Below are 9844 nucleotides of genomic sequence, written 5' to 3' on the forward strand. Positions count from 1 at the left end.
TAGCACCACACTACCACTTCCGTTCCAGCAGCTTGGAGGTCTTCTCAGAGGCTAGGAGGCAGCTTTTCTTGGTCCAAGAGGCAGCAAAGGATTGGTCTTCAAGGGTGAGTTGATTTCTCCCTCTTTCTAGCTCATTTTTGCAAGTTTTCTTAGCCCCTTTTGCTTGCTGTTTTGAGCTCCGACCAAAACTGAAAGTGGAATTTTTTTGAGCTCTATTTCATCTTTCATTAAGGGTCTTATCCTGTTTGGGACCCCCATCTTGCACTTGCTTCATTACCCCTTTGTATGCCATAATCTTGCATAGTATTTTTGGCCTATGTATGATCTGTTTTGGAGCTTGATGTAAACTGTAGATAGGCTTATTTTGAGCCCTTATTCAACATTGAAGAAGCACTCATCACTGTTTGAGACCTCCATGTGCCACTTGTCATTATCCCCCTCTTTGGTCCCCATTTTTGCATGATTTATTAGCCTATTGAGCTTCTGTTTTTGGACCTTGGTCCGAACTGAAAATGGCCCTATTTTGACCCTCTATTCATGTTTCATTAAGGGTCTATGGCTGTTTGGGACATCCTTTTTATACTTCATGTTATAGCTCTCTTGGTGCCATTATTTTGCATAGCATTTTGAGCATACTTGTATCTGTTTTTGGGGTTTGTCATAAACTGTAATACATCATATTTTTGGCCCCTCTTCAATATTGTAGAAGGCCCCTTCTCTGTTTGGGGCCATCATTTGTGAGTTGCTTCATTACCCCTCTCTTGGCCCCATTTTTGTATGCTAATCTAGCCTCATTTGTGTTCCATGTTTGGCCATGCTTTAAACTGTAAACATGCTTGTTTTGGGGCTTCCTAGCTTCTGTCTTCATACTTCATGTTCAAATTATGCATGCATTGCATAGCTATAAGCCATTTCATGCGCCAAAATTCATGTTTCGGGACTCGTTCCATGCATCGGGTATCATTTTGCCATGATTCGGGGCTGTTTTGCATCTCATTTTGCCTCTGAAAATTGCATGATCATATGCCATATTCCATGTTTTGCCATGTCTTGTTAGAGTGGCATTCCGTGCCGTAGGTTCGGTCCTCGGTTTGCGTGCACGCACTTCGAGTTGTCTCATTTTCATCTTATGGCCTCTTATGTGAGTGTGGCTGAGGTCCACTTGTGTTAGTGTAAGCCCATTTGTACATTGTGTATGCCATTTCATTTCATAGCATTGTGTATGCTAGGCCGTATGTTAGCGCATTGTGTATGCCATGTTACCTCGTGCATCGTGTATGCCATTTCATAGCATTGTGCATGCTAGGTTGTATATTAGTTGCATTTCATGCATATCATGCATATTGCATCGTGCTTGGGATAGGAGTTAGTCCGAGCACGGGAAACGAGGTACGTTTCGTACTCCGAGTGACGGAACGTGTCTCAATTCCCCAGTCACCGACACTCCGGATTATCCATGATGGAGTTAGGTTTTAGTTGAGTCTTCATGTGCATTCATTCTGTATTGAGTTGCACATTTCGACCCCTCGGCCATCATGCATCGATATGTGTGATTGGTGGCACGAGGATCGAGGCATACATACATCTGTGAAAATACATTGCTATGCCCCTTTCCTGCTCTGTGTTGCAACAAATCAAGAATTAGCAACCTTCCGGAGCTGGGCGCGCTTTCCAAGAATAATTGCGAAACAGAGGCTAATTGGGTCATCCCAGTGGATTTCCGCGCAAGGCAGCCCAGACATGCATCATTCATCATCTGAAGAAGAGTCAAAGTAGTCCCTGGCTTGCATGCCAGTTTATTATTTTTCTTAGTTAATTTGTAAATTAATTAGGAATTTATATTATTTGGACTGTACTATTTATTCGGACCCTCTGCGCGAGGGCACAACTGTAATAAGTGTGCGTGTGTGTGTTGTATGTCTTCCAACCCCACGTCTTTCTCCCTTTTATTTATCCGCTTATGGTGGTTAGATTAGGGCATATTTCAATTAGCATACAGTATGATAGCATGTTTGCATTCATTCATCTGTTTTGCATGCACCGGGCTCGGCACATCATACTAACTGCATTGTATTTTCAATTCCAAATTGAATACATGTTAGCTGTAGCATTTCATATGCCATGTTTAGAATAGCCAAGCCTGCTATAGTTGCATTTTTGCATGTGTTGCATTAGGCATTTCTGTATAGTCAAGATCATGCATGGATTTCTAATGAGTTTCTGTTTTGGCTTGGAGTACTCGGTAAGTTTTATGCTTTAGCATCCTTGCATGCGTGTGAGTGATTGCCATGAATAGCATGCTTACCATGAGGCTATATGCTTATGTGATATAACTGCCTGAATGCCTGTGGGTGAAGGTTGGGTTATTTGGATTGGAACAAATCATCAACTGTGAGTTTTAAGCCCACTAGATAGTGGCAAAACCATCTTTTCTAAGCCCACCTGAGGGTGGCAAAATCTGCATTTTAAGCCTACTTGCGAGTAGCAAACCACCTTTCAAAAACAAACATGAAATGTTTTGTTCCAATTCAGGCGACCTAGTCTATACTTGTATGCTGTGCGCATCACATAGTAATCTAGGCTAATAACCGGAATAAGAACACATAAAGTTTTCAAAAATAGATATCATGGTTAGTAGAGGCCGATCTTTGATCGGGCGAGCGGAGGTGCTCACGAAGTGACCTTCCCCAATCGTACCCAAGTTCCCGAGCCGAGGCAACTTTGGTGATGACGGACACGTGGCCTTAGGCAACGATTCAGGGTTTCCTAAATTTCCCAAAATAAAATATTTAGGTGGCGACTCTGTATCTGGCAAAGCAGTCCATGTTTGATACTTCTTTCAAAAAAATCTGTTTTCTCAAAACGATTTGCCGGATTTGGACTCTTTGGTTCAGATTGAGAACCGTGACAATTTGAGAGTCCTGAGCTGTAGTGACCCCAAATGAACAGAACGGGAGCTCACCCTCCCGGGGCGTTCGGGGACGTCTACAAGTATTCGTTTTAATGATCTAAATTGTTTATTTTGTAAGGTCTTTCATAATCTATTAAAAAAAATGTCAATTTAATACATACAGTTTTTATATTTTATCGTATTTGTTTCCAAAAAAAAATAAAAAATATGGCCTATTTGAAAAAAACATGCTTCTTCATTTTTTATACAAAAATATTATAAAATAAAAATGTTATACTAATTATTTGATCAATTTAATTTCTTTTTGAGTAAAATAGACTAAAAATTTTACAAAATAAACGATTTAAATTAACAAAATAAAATTATGAATTTCACAAGTCTATTAAATTTTCTTAAATTTATATTTAAATTTGAACGTCATAACTCAAACTGAATTATCTAAGGCCAAAACCTTCCATTGGACTATCTGTAACTCAGACTCAAATCTTTCATTAAATTTAAATTTGATGAAAATTTAGTGAAGATGGTGTTCCAACCATTTCACTACTCGTTTGGGAAGAAAAAGCCCCAGACTTTTGGGTTAAAATAGTAACAAAAAAAATAAAATAGACTAAAAAGTCAATAAGACAAAATGTCACATAAATCATAATTATTATTTTTTTTTTTCACAAAAGTAAAAAAAGTCAAAAAAATTAATCTCAAACGAATCTTTTTTAATTAAAAAGTCAATTCACATTTCAAACGAAGCCTTAAACCAGTATCAAATGAATAGAGTTTTACTTTTATTTAACCAAATGAAAAGAGCCCTTAATTTTTTTATCAAATTTGATAGATGATTGTCGGTGAATGACCAAATAAATGACCAGCCAGTCAATTGGCCGAAAAATCAGATGAACGGCCGAATTAGAGAAATTTTGAAAAAAATTTATAGTAGGCTGAACAACCGTTTGGACATTTTCCCGACTGGACATCCTCCCGTCGATTGATTGTTTAATGAAAATTAAATCTAATTTTTAAACCGTGTAGATGCTCTTACACTACCATCAATCACACATCTCACTTTCACAGTTTTTTTTTTGAACGACTCACTTTCACAGTTCACTGTCCAAAAACCTTACAAAACCCTAGCAATGGCGGTGAACGGGACACCAGAGACCCTCCAAGTCCATAGACTCCCACTCTCCAAATACATTGATGCCCTCCGCTGGCTTCCACCTCTCTCCGCCTTTGACCGCTTCGTTGTCCTCGCCGTATTCGACTCCGATTCCAACTCCTCCGCCATCGAAATCCACTCTCTAACCTGATCAAACCCCTCAGATCTAACTCTCCAATCCTCATGGTCCTCACCCTAAAAAATTTCCTCCCTCAAAAGTCTCTCAAACCCTCCACAAACCCCTCATCGCCGCATCCACCTTCTCCGGCTCGCTCCACGTCCTGCTCGCTGACCCGGTCGATGCGTTGATCAAATCAGAGGTTTCGGTGCCTGGGAAGACATTGCACGTTGGACCCATTTCGTGTATTGATGTGCAGGAAAATGGGTCTGAGTGTGTTAGTGTTGGGGAAGATGGGAGGGTGAATTTGGTTAGTGTTGGTAATTCGAATTTGAGTCATCGCCGGTTTTTCGATAGCAATGGGTTGGTGTCGTATACAGCGGCGAAGTGGGCGTCACCGATGGAGTTTGCCACGGGTGGATTGGGGTTTAGTCTTCAGTGTTGGGATCACAGAAAGCCTGGAGGACCAGCTTCTCAGTTCAAGGGTAACTGGTAAGCAAATACCAAATTTTTTTTTTTTTTTTTTTTTTTTTTTTTTTTTTTTTTTTTTTTTTTTTCATTTTGTGCAATTATTGCATAGAAATTTCATTTGAAACATTGTAGTTTCATCCAAAAATCTGGATAGAAGTAGTGGTAAGTAGGTCTGTGACTAGCTTATTTTCAACCTGATATGCAAATTTGCAAACTTTCTCTTGAAAATGATCTCATGGAACTTGTTGATCTCCCTATTTGAATAATAAGAAAATTCTATCTAAAATACGGGGTTCTAATTGGGTTCAGATGTGGCAAATGTTATTATACATGTCAATAATATGGGCAAGGTCTGGACTTGATCATGTTTATTTGCCGCCCATATTTGAGTTGAAACAAGGGCTCATCAAATGTCTCAAGGGTACAATCTATCTGCAATAATACATGTATTAATGTATGTGGGTGTGTTTTGTGTATATGATGTAGAGTGAATGCTTCAAAGTATGGAGATGGGATTAGAAATATGCTTCAAAGTATCCTTTCCCAACCGTCAGTAGTGTAAGCTTTTTAAACCTTTTTAGCCTACCAAGTCCCAAACAAATGAAAGAACAGAGACAAGATCCCTAATCCCTGTACCCTTTTGGAATGATTTAAAAAGAGACGGATGATTATTTATGTTGGGGCTCTTTTCTGCTTGTGATTCACTGCAATTGCATGGTTCCCATTGAATAGTCTGGGTATTACTAGGCAGCTAGTTTTCAATTTTCCGTTCATTAAAATTTTAGTATAAGGCCTACAATCCTTGCATGGAGCAATCTTTGTTGTGTTTTTAGTTATTTTTCTCCTATTTATAAGTAAAACTAAATGGGTAAAAAATAGTATAAAATTAAGAAGGCAAAGGAGTCAAAACATGAGATAGGGTTGGGGAATCTTCCCATTTTTTGAATAGTAGAGATATATATTAAATTAAAAATAGGAAGGAATGTCAATCTGAAATATATTTCAGTGAGAGTCATATGCAGATTGCATGGGTTGCTTTGCTATTGTCTTTTATCTTTTACTAGTGACAATTGCAGTTTAGGCTGAATTTTCCAAGTCCTAGTTCAATTTGGCTTTGGATTCTGGAGATGTCATAAATTTATCATGCCTATTAGTTGCCTACTCCATACGAAAATGAACCTTTATTTTGGGTACGTCTTGGGGGAAGATCCTTTCCAGTTCCAACACTTACTTTATACAATCATCATTCAACACTTGATCCAAATGCCACAATTAATAGCTAGTCATTATCATTTGTGGTAGTTGGATAAAGTGTCGGATGATGGTTGTATGAAGAAAGTGTTGGAGAGGATCCGAATCCCATCTTGACACACCTTAAAGGTGTGTTGTTACGTACTTTTATCAATATGAGGTGGGTTTAAAGGTGTGTTATAGATAATGGTTGGAAATGTTTAGAGCTTATGTTGTTGGCTTTAAAGGGTGATCACTTGAGCTTTAGGTTAGTTCAATCTGGCTGTAAGTGTAACTTGCTGGCAAGTAATATTTGAGAGTACAAAGAGTTCTGTGATTTTATATATTTGGAGGTTTCAGCTAATTTAGCAGTCAACACCTGTTGATCACGTTTTCATGTCTGGTAGAGTTTTGGAGGCCAGTAGACGAGGTTAAAGCCTCTAATTAGAGCATTTTAGTGAGATTTTCATTCATCTCCCTTTTTGAACATGCTTCTTTATGAGAATTATTTTGTTCTCCACTCAGGTTCTTTATTTATTCATTTCTTTTTCATTTCAGGCTTTATTTTTATTTTCTTTTTAGAGCCATAATATTATTCATTTGAACTGAAATCAATTTTTTTTTGTGCTCTAATGTGTTAAGGGGACCTATTTCCTATATGTTCTGATAAAATTTGCTTCTTATCAAATAAAGTTATGATTTTGGGAAAATAAACAAAAGAGAAAAGATGGATGGTGATGCGCTTCACATGCAAGGATCATGAGGAGTGCATAATTTGTTGATAATTTGAACATACCAATGTAGGAATTTCTTGAAGCTTAATGTGTTCTTAAGTGGTATTAGTCATTTTCTTAGATGAGTTTCTATTATGCTTCTAAATTCAGTGTTTATTTTTGTTCTGTTTGCACTATCTTAATTGCATATTTTGACAGTTGGGCTTAGCTCTGTCCATCTGAGTAGAAGCAGTTTATTTTTTTTATTTTTTATTTTTCGTGGTTAGTTTTTGTTGTGATGAGATGTGATTCTTCATATTAATAATGTTGTAGGGCTCATGGAACTATTTCTGGGATTGTACACTCCATTGATATTCATCCATCAAGAAAACACACTTGTATTGTAAGATGCTGCTTTTTCATTCTTCATTCCTCTCATAAAAATATGTAGATTTGATGCACTAAGCTTAACTCATGGGCATAAAGTAAGAATTAAAAACATCAGAAAGTAAATGTTGAGGCATTAGGACAGGGGTATACAAGGTTTTGTTTTACCTGTCCCCATTGTTCTCTCTCTCTCTCTCCACCTAATATTTTTTTTTTTTTGGGGGGGGGGGGGGGGGGGGGGGGGGGAATTACAGTGTATTTGGAATATCCAGTGGCTGATAATATTTAAGCTTTGTCTGTAGTTTTCTTAGTTGCTAAAAGGTTCAGTATTGACTTGGTAAATATAAATAAAGATGATGATTTGGAATATAAACTAAAGCCTACTGTTGTTTGTGTTAGAAACAGATCTTATCAAAATGTATCATATTGTGGTATTACAAGGGGTTGGGCAGCTATATAATTATATGGTTTATTTGATTGCCACACTATAACGAAGTTTGCTGTTATACTGCTGCTGCAGATGCGTGCTGATATTCTGTCCTTGAGTCAACTGATTAGGTTTTTTTGAGATAACTAGGATCTCTAATTGTCTGTTGATTAAGTAGCCGAGATAGCTCTGGTTGTGTTTAGTTGCTGGTTGATGTTCATCTTGATGATCATTGAGATTTATGTGTTGGCACAAATAGTACCAACTCTGACTGAAATTGTTTCTATGGCATATATTTCTGTGTCCAAGGGTTTAGAATGATTCACTTTCTTAAACTTAGCTTGTCAAAGTCTATGAATTTTGATTTCTCAACTATTGCTTCTTCTTTTTTTTTTTTCCTTTCCTTTTTAATATTAAATAGACCAGACAGGAATTATGCTTATGAATATTCATTTAAATGATGCCTTCAAGGAGAACCCCTTTTTTACTGTTAAAAAAAAGAATTTTACATGCTTAAATTTCATGCTGGGTGATGATTCAAAGGATTTTGTGATCACATTGAAATTCTTCCACATTTAATTATTGGATTACATGGTTATTTGGAAACCGAATAAGTTGTCTTTCTGTGTTCTGACTCGAAAACTTTTTCGAGATTGTTTATTTATTATGCTGGTTTACATGAAGGCAGGAGGCTCTTCTGCTACTGTATTTGCATGGGATCTTCTGTGGCAACAGCAGCCAATAGTTCTTTCTGGGGTTGCAGCCCGCTGAGTTTCAGTCCCACTCATTATCTGAGAGTGAAATTTGGGAGGTCCAGTATGACAGCTATTCTTCAAACATTGATAACATGTCAACATCACGGGTGTTGCCTGTTATGATCTGCTCAGAAGATGGAATCCTTGCTGTTGTTGAACAAGGTATGAAGTTTGTTGCCATATCTGGCTTTTTCCATTTGAGTGGTCTAGTGGAAAGGCTTAAGGTCATCTTATTTGCTAAGTGGCTGAATTCATATTTCTTGTTTTCTGTGGCAAAAAGATAGAGCTGGCGCACTTTACCCGAAACCGTAAATCCATCCAATTTCACCCATTTAACCTCTCATCAAAATACATAAATAAATGGGTTATAAATGAGTTGTATACCTGTTGGGTTGATCTGATTAATTTGTCGGGGTAATGGGTTGATCGGATTAATTTCCCATACCTGTGTACCAAATTCAACCCAACTCACTTAAACCTGTTTATAAATGGTCAGGTTTTTCAAATGCATAATTCGTTTTAACCCATCCAAACCTTTTGCCTCCTCTACAAAGTGAATACTTGCTTCAGACAATCTGTAACCTCTCTTATCTGGTGGTTGATTTGTTTCACACTGTTCCTTTGCACAGGTGAGGAACCCATTGAACTCTTGGCTGAACCATGTGCTATCAACAGCTTTGACATTTACCGACAGAACCCCTCAGTGATGTGTTTTTTCTTCTCTCTTTCTCCTATACTCAATTTTATCTCGGAGATGTACAACAGTTTGATCTTGGGGATAAATTACTTTGCTATGTCATATATCTGTGGAATTGCTAAAAATGACTGATGATTTCAATTGTTGCCATAACAGCATGTGATATTTAGTTTAGAGTGGGAGGCTATTGCCAATGAGGGCATAATTTCTGAAACTAAGATGAAGAATTCGGTGGCATAAATAGGATCTGTTCATTATCCTTTCAGTGTATCGTAAAAAGTGGAAGTGATGATCAACTTGGGGCAAAAAGAAGCAGCACATCATGATTTTGGGAAGATGAACCGGGTAGCTTCAGTGTGTTCTGGTAACCAGCATATGCACCCAAAAATGTAAGGTTTATAGTTATGCTCCATCTTATCTAGTAGTACAGAATGCAGATGGCTTTTTAACAGCACCAAACTGAATCCATGTTGCAAAAGTAATTGTTCTAATCTTGGGCCATCTGCTTTTGTTTTTAATGACATTGCTAACGAAACACTAATGCCATGGACCCAAAAAAAGTTGCCATGAAAACTGTTTAGAGCACTAATGCATGGCTGAGATTGATTTATTGTATTGTGGGGTTCATGGTTTAGATGAATTTTAACCGCAGAATGATGTTTCTGGATAATATTTATGGGCTTGTGGCATTGTTGCGAACGAAATGCAAGCTGCAGTTGCAGCTAACTATGGCTTTGCCCCAGTTAATTGCTTTCAACTACATTTGGAAGGTTTATATATTTATTTGATGTCATTTTCTTTGAAGTGCCTTTAGACTAGAAATGGGGAATGGGTCAAATAAGATTTATTTATTTATTTCACTAAGGACAAATTTTTTATTTTTTATTTTTTGATTTTTTTGTTGTCTTTTTGGGTGGAAGTTTTACAATAACTCTTCCTTTAAGAGAAAATCGAGACTGTTTATCAACAATAATGTTAGATT

The 9844-nt window shown here is 37.3% G+C and overlaps 1 pseudogene across 1 annotated transcript; it reads left to right on the plus strand.

The window, feature by feature from the left end:
* The first annotated feature begins 3902 nt into the window (after positions 1-3902).
* LOC145789329 (nuclear pore complex protein NUP43-like) lies at positions 3903-9144 on the plus strand (annotated as a pseudogene). The gene is made up of 4 exons (XR_014357681.1): positions 3903-4674; positions 6930-6999; positions 8095-8327; positions 8795-9144. The product of XR_014357681.1 is annotated as a nuclear pore complex protein NUP43-like (transcript).
* The last annotated feature ends 700 nt before the right edge of the window (positions 9145-9844 follow it).

The sequence above is a fragment of the Camellia sinensis genome, unplaced genomic scaffold (genome assembly GCF_055761805.1).
Source record: "Camellia sinensis isolate YWXY unplaced genomic scaffold, ASM5576180v1 Unanchor10, whole genome shotgun sequence".
NCBI lineage: Eukaryota > Viridiplantae > Streptophyta > Magnoliopsida > Ericales > Theaceae > Camellia > Camellia sinensis.